This window comes from Gallus gallus, chromosome Z (assembly GCF_016699485.2).
Source record: "Gallus gallus isolate bGalGal1 chromosome Z, bGalGal1.mat.broiler.GRCg7b, whole genome shotgun sequence".
In the NCBI taxonomy this organism is placed as follows: Eukaryota; Metazoa; Chordata; class Aves; order Galliformes; family Phasianidae; genus Gallus; species Gallus gallus.
The window spans coordinates 45,341,776-45,360,270 of NC_052572.1; the positions used below are offsets into that span (position 1 = coordinate 45,341,776).

The 18,495-nt window shown below is 39.6% G+C and overlaps 1 long non-coding RNA gene across 1 annotated transcript; it reads left to right on the plus strand.

Annotated features, from left to right (window-relative positions):
* The first annotated feature begins 233 nt into the window (after positions 1 to 233).
* LOC121108573 lies at positions 234 to 17,731 on the plus strand. Its single transcript, XR_005843199.1, has 2 exons — positions 234 to 1,403; positions 17,184 to 17,731. It is a non-coding gene; the product is annotated as an uncharacterized LOC121108573 (long non-coding RNA).
* The last annotated feature ends 764 nt before the right edge of the window (positions 17,732 to 18,495 follow it).

The window sequence follows — 18,495 nt, forward strand, 5'->3', positions numbered from 1 at the left end:
GCATAAATATTGTGTAATATCACTTCTTTCAAACCAGCTCTATAACATGGTATATAAGAACTGCTGGCATTCTGCAGTACTCATATGGAGTATTTTCTCCTCTATGCTAATAGATTGAATAGTGAAAGGGTAGAGTGTCTCTTCCAGTTGTTCTTCAGGTATGTTCACCTGCCCAGAAAAACTGCTAATAATCTATTTTTTGTAGAATGCACTATTTTCATACCAGGCCTCTATTTTTACAGTAGAGAAAGTAATGTTGATTTCGGTTACCTTACTTGAAATTTTGAAATGTTTATGTCAGGAACTAGTTACATTTCCTGTAAGTCATTTCACGTCATCTTTAAAATACCAGTTAATTTAAACAAACCTAGACAGTACACTCTGTGACCTCCCAGTCTCTTCAATAGTTTTCTCAGAATGACTCTGCAAAAACGTAACTAAACTTACACTGCACTCTGTCTTAGGCAAAACTTTTAATTAACTAATGAGCTTTGCATATGTTAGAACTATGAGAACAGAATTCATTTCTTTTATACAGGTATGTTAATTAAAAGTTCTATTTAATTGAAAGTTCACAATTATTTTGACCATCACACGAAAGCGTAGTCAATTTTAAAAGGTGTTGTGATCTAGAACCTGACCAGAAGTGAACTTTTCTTGGCATAACATTTACTGCTACTGACTTGAAATCATAGCTCATGTCTACTTCCTGTTTCTAAAATGAAACGTTTTTCTTAAGTAATTAATAATACTTTATTATAAGCAATTAATTAAATGGTTAAATAAATATTAAGAATAAATAATTAATAGAATACAACATAAATGTTTCAGAATAATCAATACTAAAGAAGAAAAGAAAGCCAAAGCAAAAGCAAAAAATAAAAACACCCCACCACCCCACTCTGAAAACCCTACAAAAAACAGTATCCCAGAAAATCACATTAGAAGGAGGAAATAAAAAGATAAGTTCTTACAGCAGTTTGTGGTGACTGATGGGCCATTTAAATGCTAATTCATATTTATTTAAACTAGATTTGCTCATGTCCCATCAATACTGGACTCTGTTCCTGCAGTGCATCTCTTTCTTTTCCTCAGGTGTAACAGAGGTAACACTGTTCCGAGATAAATGCTGTGTTTGTCAAACAACTTGGAAAAAAAGATATTTAATGTACTTGTGTGTATGGGAACAGTTGAATCACAGCCTGAACCTCTGACTGACCACCTGAGGCAAGCACTGAGTCAGCCATGGGAGCGCAGGTGAAGGCAATTCATCCTGTGTGACCAGAAGAGGTAGAGCCAGGCTCCAACTCTCCTCGAACCTGTTTAAGGGCTGACTGCCACTAAGGAAGGATCTCTTTTTGGACATCACTTCTTGTGGGATTTCTTGTGAGCCTACAACACTGGTGAGCACTTTCATTTATCTATGATTGATTATCTTTTCCAACACGATAGTCTTACTAAGTCTGACTTCTCTGTATACTTACTGATCATCCAATACTTAACAACATCTGTATTCTTATTGACTTTACACTTGTGAATTACAGGATCTTCTGTAGAGGATACGAATTCACTGTTCTACTATGAGCATTTTTTACTTCCTGCACCTTGGGGTAGGCTAAGTAGTTAATTGTATACCTAATTCTAAGTATAAATCCATTTCTGCATCTAAGATCTGTACCTTGTAAAATCTGTGCAAAATGAAATGATGAAATAATGCCTGCCTCTTATGCAACCTTGTACTGATTTGTCAATCTCCCAAGAAATAGTCTCATCTAATCCATCTAAAGGGGAGCTTTATAGGACTAAATAATAGCTTTCAATCATCTAGCTACTGCTAGCTGAGGGGAAGACACAAGATATTAACTGGCTTTTAACTTTTGCATATTACATATGTTTTCTCGAATATATAATTGCAAGTGACAGAGGTCAAATTTCAGATGGTTTTAGAGGCTATTTGGTATTCTTTACTTAAAATTACAAAGATTATCAGAGACTTTTAAAACCAAACATTGCAGAAAATTTTTGATTAGAAAAGTCTTCCGATTTTTATCATTATGAATTACAAAATACTATGTGCTTAGCTTTCTATGAAAAGAAAACATCAGTCCTTTAAACAGCAATTAGTTAAGGGAATATTTTGTATGGTTAGTGTTCTGTAGAGACAGATACAGATCAGATACAGATCTCATGTTACATTAGTGAAGTTTTTTCTTCCAGAAACATGAGAGTTTATTTTGCATTGTAATTGTACTTGTGGAATGGAAGATTTACCACAATTTTACAGTTAAATGTTTAAGACAGATACACCCACATGTGGTTACCTATTTATAAGAAATATTACTGAGATGCTGTGCTTCCGATGTCAGTTTCCAGCTGTTCTAAAGGGCAGGGCTTGTTCACAACAAGGGCCAATGTGGTTTTGTCTCAGTGTTGCATAGGATACTGTATCAGCTGCATCCTTCAATTTTTCACTCTCAGCTTTTCAGTCTTTGGTAATTTGCATCTTGTTTTGTTGAGACTACAGCCTCAAGTGGGCTGTTTTAATCTTGATTTAATTAGAACTTTTTACCACACTTTACTTTTTCCACAAGTGTCTCTTGGCTCCCCCAAGTGCAAACTAGGCAGTTGGCTACTGCCTTCTCTAGTGAAACACTCTAACATAGAATGTGGAGGCAAAGGGCAATTTTAACTGCTGCTTTCATACCACTATTTCATGTTCACAGCTAGCAGTTTTCCCTGCTAGTCTCACAATACAGGACCAAGTGTCTGTTACAATCTGCAGAGGTCTTCTCTCAATAAAAGAGAGAATAACACCTCTGGAGGTCAAATTGTACATTCCTTACATTTGGATAATTAATACAAACCATAGTTTGTATGCACTCCTGAGTTTGTCTCCTTCTCTTTTCCTTTACTTGACAATAGGTCTGTGCAAATGGTATTGCCCAGTCTGGAAACTACCTTATTACTTGGGATTCAAAAGGTAGATGATTTCCTTAGTAGTTTCACAGTGTGTTTAGCACAGAAAGAAATATAAGGAGTAGAAGAGGTAAAGAATATGGAACCACACTTTGAATTTACTGAATAGTGCAGCCAGTAGCTAAGAAATGAATCCTGAATCAATTTGTGGTAAGAGAATCCCTGCCCAGATCATGGCTCTCCTCCTGCTCTGCCTGCGTCCCTCACCATTCTCAGTGCTGCTCAGGAAACAACTTCACTGCTCGTAAGAGCAACATCACTGATTTTTTTTCTACAAAATACTGTGTGTGATAGGGATGGCCAACCTTATGCTGAAACTAGTGAAACTTGCCTGTCTGTAGAAAGGAAAATTGCATATTTAAGAAGCAAAAAGAAAAAAAAAAAAAAAAACCCTAAACCCAGCCTCCTCACCTCTATTTTATTAAATTCACTTTCCACTAAACATCAAATAACTGTGATGTTTAAGCACATGGAATGTTATGTGCACAATACACTTTTACTGGCAAGTATGAGCTGGTGATTCACATTGATGTCTTGCTTTTTAATAAATAAGATGGTGAAGTCCTTGTGCAATGCTTGTGAATTGGACTGGCATCTAGTTTTTAGATAATACATCTGGAAAAGTAATAAATAAAATTGAAATACAGTGCAAGATTCTTATATTCCTGGCTAAGTTTTATTGTTTTAGATATAGTTCTCAGGATCATGTAAAATGATTGCTCTGCTCTAGAAGAAAATTTGTTACCATTATAGGAAGTAATAAATTGATTCATACCTTTCTCAGTCTGACTGGGAGAGGGGAAAAAAAAGACTTTTTACAGGAAATAATTCATTACTACAAATTCTCATAAAGCAATAGTTTAGAAATTATGCAGTCTCATTGGAAAGTTGAAACAATAGAGGCTGACTGCTTGAAATGTATGTTTTGAAATAAGACACTGTCTGCCTTTCTTGACACTTAATAAATTGGGAATCATGCCAAGGCACTCATTTCTTGCACCATATACAGCATACACTGACAAAAATTTCGAACCTATCTATTGGTAATGAACATCCACTTGGCGTGATGGAGTTTCACATTTCCTGTGAATGATCTTAGGTCTTACAGCCAGAAGATAATTGATGCTGCAGTGTTACAGATTACTTTCAGTAATATGCACTAGCAAAGTTAGAAAGAACTTCCACTGAAATATAGTAAGCCTTTGTCCGGGGACAGTGAGTTTTTCAGAAGGAGTGAATACATTTTCCAGACACTCAGAGTACAGAATTTTGAGTCAGGAAAGAAATTCCCATCCATCCGAATGCAGGTCACTTAGAATAATAGAATCACCAAGGCTGGAAAAGATCTCCAAGATCATCCAGTTCAGTTGTCCACCTATCACTAATATTTCCCAATAGGCCATGTTCCTCAGTACAACATCTGAATGTTTCTTGAATGCCTCCAGATATGGTGACTTCACCACCTCCTCAGGCAGCCTGCTCCAGCTCCTGACCACTCTTTAGGAGAAGTTTTTTCTAACTTCCACCCTGAATCCCTGGCACAACTTGAAGCCATTCCCTCTCATCCTATCATTAGTTATGTGGCAGAAGAGGCTGACTCCCACCTCGGCACAATCTTCCTTCATATAGTTGTACACAGTGATAAAATCTCCCTTGGGCCTCTTTTTCTCCAGACTAAATAATCCCAGTTCCCTCAGCCGCTCCTCATTAGGCTTGTGCTCCAGACCCCTCACCAGCTTTGTTGCCCTTCTCTGGACATGCTCCCAGGGCTACAACTTCTTCCTTGTAGTGAGGGGCCCAAAACTGAACACAGTACTCAAGACCTCACTAGAGCTGAGTACAGGGGGACGATCAGTTTCCTGCTCCTGTTTTGGTACAAGCCAGGATGTCATTGGCTTTCTTGGCCACCTGGACACATGGCTAGCTCATGTTCAGCTGAGCATCTACCAACACTTCCAGGTCCATTTTTTCCAGCCACTCTGCCCCAAGCCAGCATTCCCCAGGGTTGCTGTGGTCAAAGTGCAGGACAGGATGAGTCTGATATGTGGATACTTCATTCAATTGTTTGTTTTAACAGATTAGTTGATATAAATCAGTCCAAACAACTGGTCTATGAACCATCTCCGCTAAAAGATGTAAACAGTGAAAGGAGAGGAACAATGGAAAAGAGATATGACAGAGAAAACCCACAGTATGCTACTTGAAGGAATGAAAAGAATAACAATGACTTGAAAATTTTGCTTAAGAGCTTAATTTAAATGTGACACTGCTTGCTAGGAAAGACCATACTACTCAAGAGAAAAGACCTCCACAAATGCCTTTTTCTTACTGTTATACTACTGCTATTCTATGATCTAAATGAAATTTATGTTAGTTTAACTTAAATAGATGTACATATTCCTGATTAGTCTGGTCAATCACTAGCTGCAACTTCAGTATGCTTAAACATTCTGGTCAATTATCTTTGACATCAGTCCTTTGGTTCAGTGTTAGTCCAATTTGTGAATCAGAAACGTACTGATGACTGAATGGGATTTAATTTAAAAATATACAATAAGGAGTGGATATTTGTAATCATAAAAAGGTATTGTGAAATACCTGAACAAAGCCGAGCGAAAATTTATTTGTAACTTCCTGAAATACAAAGGGCTGATGAATTTTGAGGTCTGAGGGGGGGAAAGGTGGAGAAGGAAAGTCTTTTATTGGCATACACCTTGCCATAAGCCCAATACTACAACATTTCTGCTCCCATTAAGTGTTCTTATAGGGGGATGAGAATGAAGAAAAGCAGCATGTGACCAGTTTAAATCTTGAGCATATGAAGAATGTTCTACCTTAGTCACTTTCTGGGTAGCCAAGGCCAGCAAATACAGCAAACTGCTCTAATCAATAATGTATCACAGAATGGCCTGGGTTGGAATGGACCTCAAGGATCATGAATCTCCAACCCCCCTTCCAGGCAGGGCCACCAACCTCCCCATTTACTAGACCAGGTTACCCAAGGCCCCATCTAACCTGACCCTGAACACCTCCAGGGATGGAACATCTACAACCTCTCTGGGCAGCCCGTTCCAGCCCCTCACCACTCTCCTGGTAAAGAACTTCCCCCTAACATCCAACCTGAATCTTCCCTCTTTCAGCTTAACTGTTCCCCCTTGTCCTGCTGTTATCTACCCTTTCAAAGAGTTTACTCCCTTCTTGTTTATTGGCTCCCTTCAGGTACTGAACAGCTGCAATGAGGTCACCCCGCAGCCTTCTCTTCTCCAGGCTGAATAAGCCCAGCTCCCTCAGCCTGTCTTCGTAGGGGAGGTGCTCCAGCCCCCTGGTCATCTTTGTGGCCCTCCTCTGGACCCTCTCAACAGCTCTCTGTCCTTCTTGTACTGGGAGCTCCATATCTGGACACAGTACTCCAGATGGGGCCTTACAAGGGCAGAGGGTCACTCACCTCTCTGTCCCTGCTGGCCACCCCTCTCATGATGGAGCCCCAGGTACCATTTGCTTTCTGAGCTGCAAGAGCACACTGCTGGCTCATGTTAAGTTTGTCATCCATCAGAACCCCCAGGTCCTTCTCTGCAGAGCTACTCTCAAGGACTGCTCCTTCCAGTCTGTATAGATGCCTGGGGTTCCTCCAGCCCAAGTGCAAAAAAAAAAATGTAGTGAGAGAAAAACACATAACTTTCAGTTTGCTCATAATGACAGTTCTCCAACCTCATTTCCTTGTCTTTCTGTTTTGGTCTCTGGACCCCAGTATCTCTGCGTAGTTTGGTTCTGAGTGTGTTATAGTATAAACTAAGACTAAACGTGCTAAAGGAATTCTACTATAAAGGAAAGGAAACAGTTGTAATTTTTAAGATATGCTTGTATTCTTGGAAGATCTCTCAAGCCTTAAATTGCAGTTATTTGGAAATAAGTTGTAGATTAAAACGGCTGTCTGAATAGCCAGTTCTTGAGCTAGGTTTCATCTTAGTCATTAGCTGAGCATTGGAAAAGCCAAGCATATTCATGGTGGTTATTTCAAGAAATATTGCAGCTCAATTCAGAAATAAGAGACAGAAGACTAATGCTGAGAAATCTAAGAAGCTATGAAAAGTCTGCTACCTGGAGCCCATCATGGACAAAGGACCGTTATTAGACAGGTAACTCCTGACTGCAATAGATTTGCAGAGTACTCCAACCTTGCACTGCGATACTGATATCTGTCATTGAAACTCAGAAGGAAGGAAGGGTTACTTAAGGAGTTTCTTGTTATCTTCTTCATACGAGAGTTTTTCATCAAAGCTTTTTTTTGTTAGTGGGGTTTGTTATTTTAGTCTGTGGGAGAAATGTGGATGTAATTTATTTAGTCCTTGCTATCCTACCTGGTCATACACTCTCCAAGGAGCGTAACACATTATAATAACACACAGCAGCCTCTTTTTTTCCCCCCCCCCCAGCAGTTCTTGTTGTCTTGTGCACCTGGAATGACAGTTTTACTGGCAATTACTGTTACCTGCTGATGCCTGAATTCTTGTTGTATGGTATGCTGCTTCCATGTATTTGTTATTTCCCAATGGAAGTGCTATAAAAGTTGCTAGCAACTGGACTGAGGCAGTAAAGATAGATGCCTAGGATGGAAACTAGCAGGTTAAGTGTGTTCACTTGATGGTTTAATAGTTTTGCTTTCTCCAATCACATGGCTTTAAAGAGAGACATGTCTTACCCTATCTTTCTGGTCTCTGGAACAGAGGTCCTGAATGAGGCGGGGTGTGAGTACAAGATGCACATAGGAGGTGTCTCCCAAATGTTTGACTAAGCCTTAAATGCACCTAAAAAAACATAGGTCTCTCTTTAGTTCAGACAAGTTGCCTAGCCAGATATCTCATGAGAGAGTTAACCCCTTTCTTAATAGGACACCTGTACAAAACATTTCTTATGTATAGTATCTGATTGCCTCAGTTTCCCAGCCATGTCTATTTGTATCCAGACTTATGGAACCATCCAATAACTATATACCAAATGCATGTGAATTTCAGTTTCTTATGTTTGTTATATGAACATGTTTCATTATGACTCTTGTTACTCATTGTCTTTATAAAAAAGTAGCAGTTATCCAAATGGTAAATGGTAAGCAGTCAAATTTCTAGAGGTAGTTTTATTCTGCTAAAACGCCACACCATCATTAGCTTTTAAAATATTCCTTTCTATCTAGGATCAACCTTCTCCAAGCACGTGGTTTGTGAGGGAGTTTGCTGTGGCTGACAAATTTAATAAGAGTCAGTGCTATATTATTTTAAGCAACAGAGTTGAATACCCCAAATTATAATGCCAGTTGGAAACATTCACTGGAAAAAAATGCCGTACTTGTCACAGGGTTTAGATAAGCATGAGGGAGCTGGAAATCAGTGGTATCTGTGACTATATGACTGGACTGTAAGGTTTTTGTTTTTCCCCAAGTTACCACTGAAAACACCTAGACTTAAAAAGCTTCAGTTGGCTCAGAGTCAGAGCGCATTTACTTTTCCGTCTTGATTCCTTACTACTGAACTTTCCTTTCAGCTAGTAGTTGGCTTCTTACCAATGGGCTCAAGGCTTGACATTCAGAAATGGAAGCTGGCTTGCATTTCCCTTCAGAGCTCCCGCTTTCTTTCTCCACCATGTCTTTTCTAAGCTCTGTGTGGAGAAAATGACACTGTCTTACTGATAATATACAGCATTAATCTTTTTTTTTTTTTTTTTTTTTTTGTCAAAGCCTGTAGTGGTTTCAAAGTAGCTTACTTTTCAAAGGGAAAAAAAGTGTAAAAAGAAATTCCTCTGCTTATCTTAATAATATTTTTTTAAATCAAAGCCCACATAAACTTTGAAATGCACCTCTTCTTAACATCGTGTTCAGTTGATTCAGATTAAGAAATTTACATAGAATCACTGTTTCCTACAGTATTTTTGTTAAGCAAACAACCACTTACAGAATTTTAGTAGCATGTATATCTCTGTTATAATTTGGAAGAAGCGATTAGATTAGTACAATTCTACCTAAATTGCTGCACCTCACCTCCTCACCATAGGTGTGTTTTTTTTGTTGTTTATGTTTTTTTTGTTTCTTCTATCAGTATCTCATTTCTTGTCCTCAATTCCTGGCCTTGGGAACTGCTTGTTCTTGAAAGTCCTGAGTCCATAAGCTTAACTGTATTTTAGAAGCCAAAGTACTGGCACAGTTCTTGATGATTTGCTTCAGTTAGAAATTTAGAGTGCAGAGCATTTTTCATCCTTAGATGGGGACAAACATCTTTCCTAATGGGAAACAAAACTTTCTTTTCATAGTTAGAATAGATAATAGACTGGAACCACCACTGGTCTTAACAATTTTTGGAAAGCTACCTTAAGAAGATCAAAATGCATTTCTTGTAGTGTGTTAGAGGTGAAATGGAATGGTTCCTAAGTGTCATGTTCAACTAGATTTTATCAAAGTGCTAGTTCCAACTAACTTTTTAGGAATGAAACAAAACGATGCATTAAGAGTTCTAAAATATGTTCTTCTTTCTGAATAATTTATAAGACAAACTAAAGCAGACGCAAGACATCTTCCCACCCAGATGTACCTGAAATGAACTTTGAGTGTGATCTTCTCTTGGAAACTTAGGTGGAGAAGATGAGAGAAGGAAAACCATGATACAAATGTGTGCTGTGGGTATTGATAGCAGGATGTCACCAACCAAAATGGAAGCTTGTTCTTTCTTCACAGAGTTGTCCTTGCAAGCAAACATGTAAGGAGCACTTATGGAAGCAAAAATAGGGGACGACACTTGTGACATTTTCTTTCACTCCTCCCTGCTGTGTCATTCAGCTCACTATTTCCAGTGCCAACCGGAACGTCTCTTTCTCCCTTGAACAGATGGGCCTTGCAGAGTGCCCAGGATGTTCTGGATTCAAATCTCTTTGGCTGGGGCTGTGCCTGTCAAAATAAATAAAATAAAAAAGGAGCCAGGGAGGGATGCCTAGCAGGTAATGTGGCACTCTCTTGTTATACACAAGGGAATAGCTTGATGTTAGCTCAGCTGTGTAGCAGCACAGTAAGGAGAGGTAGTCTGTAAGAGGTGATACCCAACTGCTTAGGCTTGATTCTAATGAGAGTTAAGGGGCTGTGAATGCTTTGTGGAGGTGGATTATGTAGAGTAAATTATGCGTTGCAGAGCAAAATTCTAACTCCCTGTGCAAGAGATGCATGGGAGGCAGTGTTAGCAGGATGCGTATAAGTGCCACATAATGCTGAAAAGCTGCTAAATTCTCTCTGAGTTCATCTAACAGAACTGTAGTCTTTCCAGAGAAAGTAAGTCTGAAAGTGAGCATTTGTTTCTTCCACAATAATGAGGGCTCTACATCATTACAAATGATTTGTATATCACTATGGTTTTACATAATATGTGCAACATTCTTCACTGCTCTTCAATTAACGAATAACTCATGTTGCTCTCTTTCCTTAGTGATTAAAACACTTCTAGCAAAACCACTTCATATCAAGAAATCCATTTCGTAAAATAAGACTATTTGAAATTTTACCAAATTTTATCAACTAAACTTCAGCTTTTGTGCTTGTAGTGTTGCCTAACAATGCGGGCAATGGGAATGTGGCTGTAACCAAGTTAACAAAACCTTTCAGGTATGCTCAGGTTTATTCTGCCTTATCCATCCATGTGCAGGAAGAGTGATTCTTCTCCTTTCCAAATGGCATAGTGTTTTCTCGAATTTGAAGCAACAATCAAGCGATATCCTTTCTAGTAGCTTTAAAAAGGCATCCAAATGAAACCTAATGCATATGAGAGCAGGCACTGGGCCGCAAGCACCTCTGCATGCTCACAGATTGCCATACTTTAACCTAATTGCTGGTGGTGTACCACAGCATTCCTGGGCAGGACACAGCACTGTGATTACAGTGGAAACATTCTGGGACATAATTGCTTTATATCAAATATCTTAAAAATTATAGAACATGAGTTTTGATGGTAGACAGAGCAGAAAATCCAACCAAAGATGTGTGTATGTTTTCAGCCCTTAACTGTAGAACGAGATAGAATAATCTGAATATTTCCACATGCTGAAGTGTTTGATAATGCTTTTGGTTCTCCACTTTCCTCAATTAGTTCCTTTCATAGGAAGGTTTTTTTTCACATATGGAAGAAATGCGCTGTGATGCTGCCTCTGTAATTTTTGACAATGGACTGTAAAATTCACCCGTAAGCCAGCTACAAGTAAACATATCTGTAAATATTTAACAACAATATTTCAGCTTGAGGAGTCCAATATAAGATGACCATCTGAGATAAGGTGACCATATTATACCCAGAGAAAACAGTGTAATGCCAATTCTGAGGATTTTGCAGGCGTGTCTGACTCTAGAATCCAATCCTTTAACAGGAACTGATGTGAACTCAGCTCAGGTGGATAGGCATTGACACTTGGTATCACCCTGTAATCAACTGAGTAGGCTGAGCAAACTCTGTTCTGCTGAACAAGATGTCCAATTACAAATCCCACAGGAGATTTGATCAGAATGGCTGGAGACTGAATGAGCCATGAAATTTAATGTAACCTCGGCCATAGTAATTAAAATTGTGTTACACAGCTGTGCATGATATAGCAGTGAGTCAGGTGGAAGTTTTGTTTGAACTAGTTTTGTTTTAGTTTTCACCCTTCTTGTTTTGTGGAAGATGAGTTCTTCCAGGCAGCTGAGAAGCAAAGTTGAGAGGCAAAGATTAAATTCATAGAATCATAGATTGGTTTGTTTTAGAAGGACCATTTTTTAAGACCATCTAGTTCCAACCCCCCTGCTATAGGCAAGGATACCTCCCACTAGACTATGTTGCTCAAAGCCCCATCCAGCCTGGCTTTGAGTGTGTCCAGGGAGGGGGCTTTCACAACCTTCCTGGGCAACCTGTTCCAGTGTTTCACCACCCTCACAGTAAAGAAATTCTCCTAAAACCTAATCTTAATCTGCCCTCTTCCAATTTAAAGCTGTTTCTCCTCATCCTGTTGCTACCTGCCCTTACAAAAAGTCCCTTCCCAGCTTTCCTGTAGGCCCCTCTCAGGTACTGGAAGGCCACTATGAAGTCTCCTCGGAGCCTTCTCTTCTCCAGCTCACTCAGCCTGTTCTTGGAGGGGAGATGCTCCAACCCTCTGATCATCTTCATGGCCCTGCTCTGGACAACTCCAACATGTCCTTCTCGTGTTGAGCACTCCAGAACTGTAAGCATTCATTAAAAAATGAATCTAAGCTGGTAAAATGCACAGACAAAAGGAGGGGTGTACTACGTGAGAGCTAAGAAAACAGTGTTCTCTGTGTGCACTACTTGGAGTACTGCAGTTCTGCATCAAGCTATAGTACAGGAAAGGATAATCAGAGCCAAATGCACTGTGCTGATCGTGTTCAGTCCACACATAATTTGCTCCATCATAGAAGGTCTCTACAGTTTTCCTAAATGAGAGCTATTAAACTGACTTAACTCTGCTACTGACTCCTTCCCCTGCATAGAGTTACATCCTCTAACATAAATCTTCATGGTGAATGAAAAAAATGTGGATAATTCATTGGGCTGAACTCACTAACTACCCTGTTCTTTCACACAGCAAGCAAATGGAGATCACAAGGATGAACTTTTTGCCCTGCTCTCTGTAGCTGCAGTGAGCTGAACAGTACCATGCCTGACCATTTTTTGTCCAGCTCAATCAGCCCTTTGATGTGTAATGTTACCTTCTGGTACTAGCAGTGAATTACTTTAGCTGGAATGAAAGCCAGCACTGCTGATGCCAGAACTGAAGCCAGTGCTGCCAGAACAAATAAGAACAAACAACGAGCACTGAGAGCAAGGAGAAGTAAATAGGGAAGACAGGAAGGTGTGGTCATGATGGCAATCTCTGAGTCTTGTGCAAAAACTAAGGCTACACCTGTATGAGAATATAAAATAAAAAATATAATATATAAAATAACTAAAATTCCCAACGAGATACAGCATGGAGATTTGCCTCTCAGCACCTCTCCTCTGCATCTGCTCTCAAGCTTTAAGCAGCTGGATGCATCATGGAGTGACCAAGGCCACCAAAGCCATCATCAGGGACAGGAATGACAATATCAGTCACAAACTTTTTCAATCTTCATACATTTACAAATTTTAATACATGTTCCCCACAAATCTGTTGCAAATAGACCATTAGGGCTTATTTCTGGTAAGCAATATTGCCATCATTCCAGCAGAGGGAAATCTGGAGGCACCGTCGAAGCCTGTTAATTTGCAGAAGTATAAACAACTTCTTGTCATGAATGTGCTGGAATTTGTTAAGGCCTTTCTTTTTTATTATATGGCTGCAGACAGTGATTAACTGATGTTGTTGTTCACTGTGCATTAGGAAAGTTTGTTTTTGAGCAGAATTCCCAATAATAAGACCAGAAGTATTAAATACCTTACTGGTGTCACTTATTTTTCTATTAAAATTCAGTTTGTTTTGGCAAGCTATTAAAATTTTATGTGCTAGATAGAAATGAGCTATTATTTGTTTTGTTTTTCTTTTCTTTTTAGATACTGTGTGTATGTAAAAAATATTTGCTCTTCACCATAAAAAAAAAAAGCAGGTACACTTTATTACATTAAAAACATCAGACAGTACTGTAACGTATATGTTATTTTAATTAAAACTCTTCTGATGCTTAACACAAGGATCTGTCTATGCTACATGTCATTTACAGTAACAAGCAGAAAAGTTAGCAAATGGCTGCAGCATACACCCAGCTAAACTGGGAAGGCTGTATTTGGCAATGGTAAATAAAAATAACAAATTACATTATATATGCTTATTTATCTTGCACTCCTCCTTTGCAAAAACAAGTCACACCAATATAACAGGACCTCTGTAAGGTGATTCCTCTCGCCTACCCACAATGTTGGTCAGTGACAGTAACTGCAGATGCCTGCACAATGCCTAACTGACAAAAGTTAGTGTGGTGTAGAACCAGTAATATAAAAGCCGGAGATTCCTGATGACAGTGAGGAAGAATAAACCCTCAAGGCCCAAAGACACTGACTCACCACCACAAGGAACATTGGCTCTTGCAATTGATTTCTCTTCCTCCCTCCAGCCTTTGCCTGGAGCTACTGTCTGCAGCCCAGCAGGAGAGCCAACAGGAGCATGGATCTGCTCCTTGTTCTTCTCACTTCACAGTATAAACTGAAGTCATCAGCAGTTTACATGTGTCACACTGGAAGCAGTGGTAGGAGTTTAAGAGTGTGTCTTCAATTCAGCTGTCTCCACTGTAGAAGATGTGTGTCCCTGGATATTTTATTAACTACTACTTTTTTTTTTTCCTTTTTTTTCTTTTTTATTTGGTTATTTTTAACCTCCATCAGTTCCTTGGTCTGGTTAACCTGTGGTAGTAGAAGCATTTTCACATAATGGTAGCTACTGGAACAAAGGGAGAAGATGATAGGGGAAGAGGATGGAGGACAAGAAACAGAGGACAAAGCTTTGCTGGTGCTGCCAGCAGGTGTAGCAGAGCCATAGTCAGCAGTGGGACAGGGATGTCTGTGTGGAACAGGAACTGCTTTTGAACAACAATCATGGTTCAGCAATGCTTCTCTATTTGGTGTGCAAAGTCCATCACTTGTCTCAGGGATGAACAAACTCAGCAGAACGCAGCAATGTGTATACAATCAGCTGTTCTGCAAAATACCCCTTTCATCTTCTTTGCTCTGTTCACAAATGCCTTCTCAGATGTTAAATGGCTTCCATTTATACAAAACTCAGAAGCTGTGCCTCTTTCAGCACCTTCTTTAGGATTTCTATGTTAAAATCCCACTCATCAGTATACAAACCTGCACTGAACTGAAAATATAGATGGAAAATGACCACTGAAACAGATGGCATTGCCAATTATAAAAATAAAGCAATTCCATTTTTCAAATCATCTGAATTTCTATCCTGTAATGTTGAGGTGACTTCAGCTTCCTAAGCAGTCTGACTTTGCTCCTGAGACACTGTGCCCTGGATGGCACAGCAAAAGTTTGCAGAGTCCTTCGCCAACAAAGAACCTGCAACCAATTTATCTGTGAGCTGTGGCTATAAAGTAAATGCCAATGTGCCCTTCTGCATTCACCCTTTTCCTGGGGCCTGATTTTTCAACATGCACAGCAAGGAATACTGCATGGTGTATATGATTGAAGGTAAACACAAGTTACGGCTTTGCATGTGTGTCAAGTAGATGCGTTGCTCTTTTTTAATTGCCACACTAGTGATGAAGGTGAAACTACTCACAACAAAATGTCCTGTTTCTGCATCACCTGGGAAGATTTAGCTATTACATTATCCCTAAGAAGTAATTCAGAGGATGAGGAGAATTTTTACTGGGGAAGCCCTTGTCATGCTAAGCGAATGTGGCATCAATTCCTTTTGTTGGCATTTTTGTAGGACCATAGAGCCCGCCTTCCTCTGCTGTCAAAAGACAAGCTATCTTGTTGTGTGGCAGTACCACAGAAACTATCCAGAATGTGAATTTTAAGATATAGAATCTAGATAACAAACCTTCCTCACTTGCAGTGCTGGTGAGAGCCTTGATTTATCTGGACAAGGAATGAGTGCAATATTAGCACTAACACTTGCATGTGGTTCCACAAGATATCTCCTGGCTATCCTGAAGAAAGCCTTTATCAGCAATTCAGTCCTATCTGCAAATGCTAGGTCAGCAGGTTAAATTGGAAATTTGTGACCAGTTCAACAATCCAGGAAAACTAGAGTGATGTCTTACAGGTTTGTATTTGTAAGACAGAAGTATGTCAGGGTCAGTAAGTCAAAGGGCTGAGAGAAGCATCCCCAGACTGTTTCAATTCCTGTATCAACTAGTTAGTATTTTGAGATTTACTGCCAACAGGATACTTCCAAAGCCAAGACCTCTGGGGCTTGTGACAGTGTAATTCAAACAGCATAACATTACTTTTTGTACCTTTTATCATTCTGCCTGGAGCCAGCAAACTGCAATTTCAAGAAAACCTCTTTTCCTCTGAATGACTTAGGACAGAACATTCAGTTTACAGAGGAGCTCAGATGCTGTGGGACATGGTGCTCTATGTTAAAAGAGAGAACCAAAAAGAGAAGATTTTGCTTGGGCAGACATCTCATTCTGTTGCTTTCCTCCTGCTGATGCCTGTTATCCCCTGCGAACCAGTATGTTACTTCTCTACAGCCCTTTGCTTATCCCAGGACTCTTGTAGCACGTCACCCTTCATGACTGGCACAACTTCAGCTGCTCCTCTGCAGGAGTGGTGCTGCTGGTTCAGTCTCTGGTGGAGTGACTGAAATGTGCATGCTCCTGGAAAGGCATCTGTAATGACAGTCCAGGAGTCCCTCCGTCATCTGCCCCTCCCAGGGCAACTTTAGTCACAGAAAGGACATACGTGACTAATACCGTACCACATTCTGTCACCTTGCTATGCCTCAGAACACAGTAATTCTTCCTAATTTTAGTGCCTTTTCCATTAAACTAAAGTATTTTAATTGCACTTGCAAGCTACTAGGACATTAAGGTCAGGCCTTTTTCTTTAGATATATCTTCCCCATTCCCTATGGACTAACTTGATTGTTTTTATCACTTATATGAGAGATACCAAAAAATTGTTCAGAGAATGAACACATCCGTGTTGAGGTGCACAGTTCTGCTTTCTGCTTCCATGCTCTGCTACATACTAAGACAAATTCTTTATTCAAGAAGTACAAAGAAGCAAATAAGTACTACAGTGCATGCAAAGACAAATTTTAAGTCAGATGCTTTCTAAATCTTCATTTGCACTTGCTTTAAGGCCTTACCCAATTTTCTGCCTGTAGCACTTCTGTGCTTCAGAGCAGTAAATATACAGGAAAATATTTCTAGTGCTTGTCCCATGCTGTGATATGCCTTATTTTTCAATAAATGAACATGGGAGAAGATGTTATTCTTGCTACCTGTGGAGACTGCTCTGTAGCTTTTGGCTGTTTCCCTTCCCAGCCTGAACATTTCATACAATCAGCAGTTTCTGCTAATTTGTAAATGTTGTCATATCTGGTTGGCAACAGGGAAAACAGACTTAGTTCTGTTGAGTGAGATTTTTTTCTCGTAAGTTTGGCATACAGAAATGAAGTACCTGACACCTTCACTGTTAGAAACCTCTGTTCAGGGCTACTCAAATAATTATTTGCTGTCAAAATTCATCTTTCAGCTCTAGGAAGACAGTATATGCTGGCTGACAAGAATGAATGAATCAGAGAATCACAGAATCATTTGAGATGGAAGATATCTCCAAAGGCCATCTAGTCCAACTACCCCAAAATGAACACCAACATCTACAGCAGATTAGGTGCTCAGAACCATCCAGCCTGACCTTGAGCATCTCCAGGGTCAGGGCATCCACCACATCTCTGGGTAACCTGTTCCTGTGCCTTACCACCCTTACTGTAAAAAACGTCTTCCTTACATCCAATCTAAATCTCCCCCCTTTTAGTTTGAAACCATTTCCCCTTTTCCTATTACTACAAACCTGGATAACGAGTCTGTCCCTTTCTTTATTATAGCCCCCATTTAGATACTGAAAGGCTGCTCTCAGGTCTCTCCAGCAGCTTCTTCTCTCCAGTCTGAACAGCCCCAGCTCTCTCAGTCTGTCCTCATAGGGAGATACTCCATCCATTCCTTGGAGTAGCTGTGGGGGAAAAATATTTTTAATACCTCCATAATTTTCTTTCATGTTGAAAATAAATGCTCAATTTTTAACAGTGTTGCTGGTGATTCACAGTTAGAAAAGACATTCGGGGGGGGGGGGGGGGGGAAGGGAGGAGGTGCATGGGGATCTCACTGCTACTCCATATTTTGTGCATGATTTTAATCTAGAAATTTGATACTTTCATCCATCAGGATACAAAAAACAAACAAACAAACAAAAAACCACATGGCTTGGGTTCTCTGACTCCTACTGTTTTTATTATTGTGTTATGACGTAGCCAGATGCCTGAATAGCTGACACCTGAGGAACTCTGTTTTCATTAAATGCCAGAGGGTCATTTATTGCTAATAATGCATCAAATGTAGTAACTTAGCTGTATCTCAAGCAGCTTTCTAGATTTTGGTAAAATGCATATTTTGCACTAGTTTCTGAATTATAGATAATAAGACTTGGAAGAGGTCGAACTTGAAATGTTTGAATACCCATACACATGTGCAGTCAAGAACATAGCTGAGAACACAGAGAAGCTTGTGTTTCAGCACCCTGCTTCATGTACATTCATAAAGCATTTTTTTGTGTGCATGGGAACTGCCTACTTGCATCCAAGGTACTAGTTAAATGTACTGTTTGCCACAGCTTAGTTAGTCTGGCATAGAGATTCAAGCTTGCTCCATCCAGTGACAAACTTGACTGTCATCTGGGTGGTTGAGTTCACGTACATGATGAATAAACAAAACCTCTATAAATGAGTGTTCTTCTGCCTTTCTGATTATATACTCCATTATTTGAGTAAAGTCTACATATGAAAATTGCT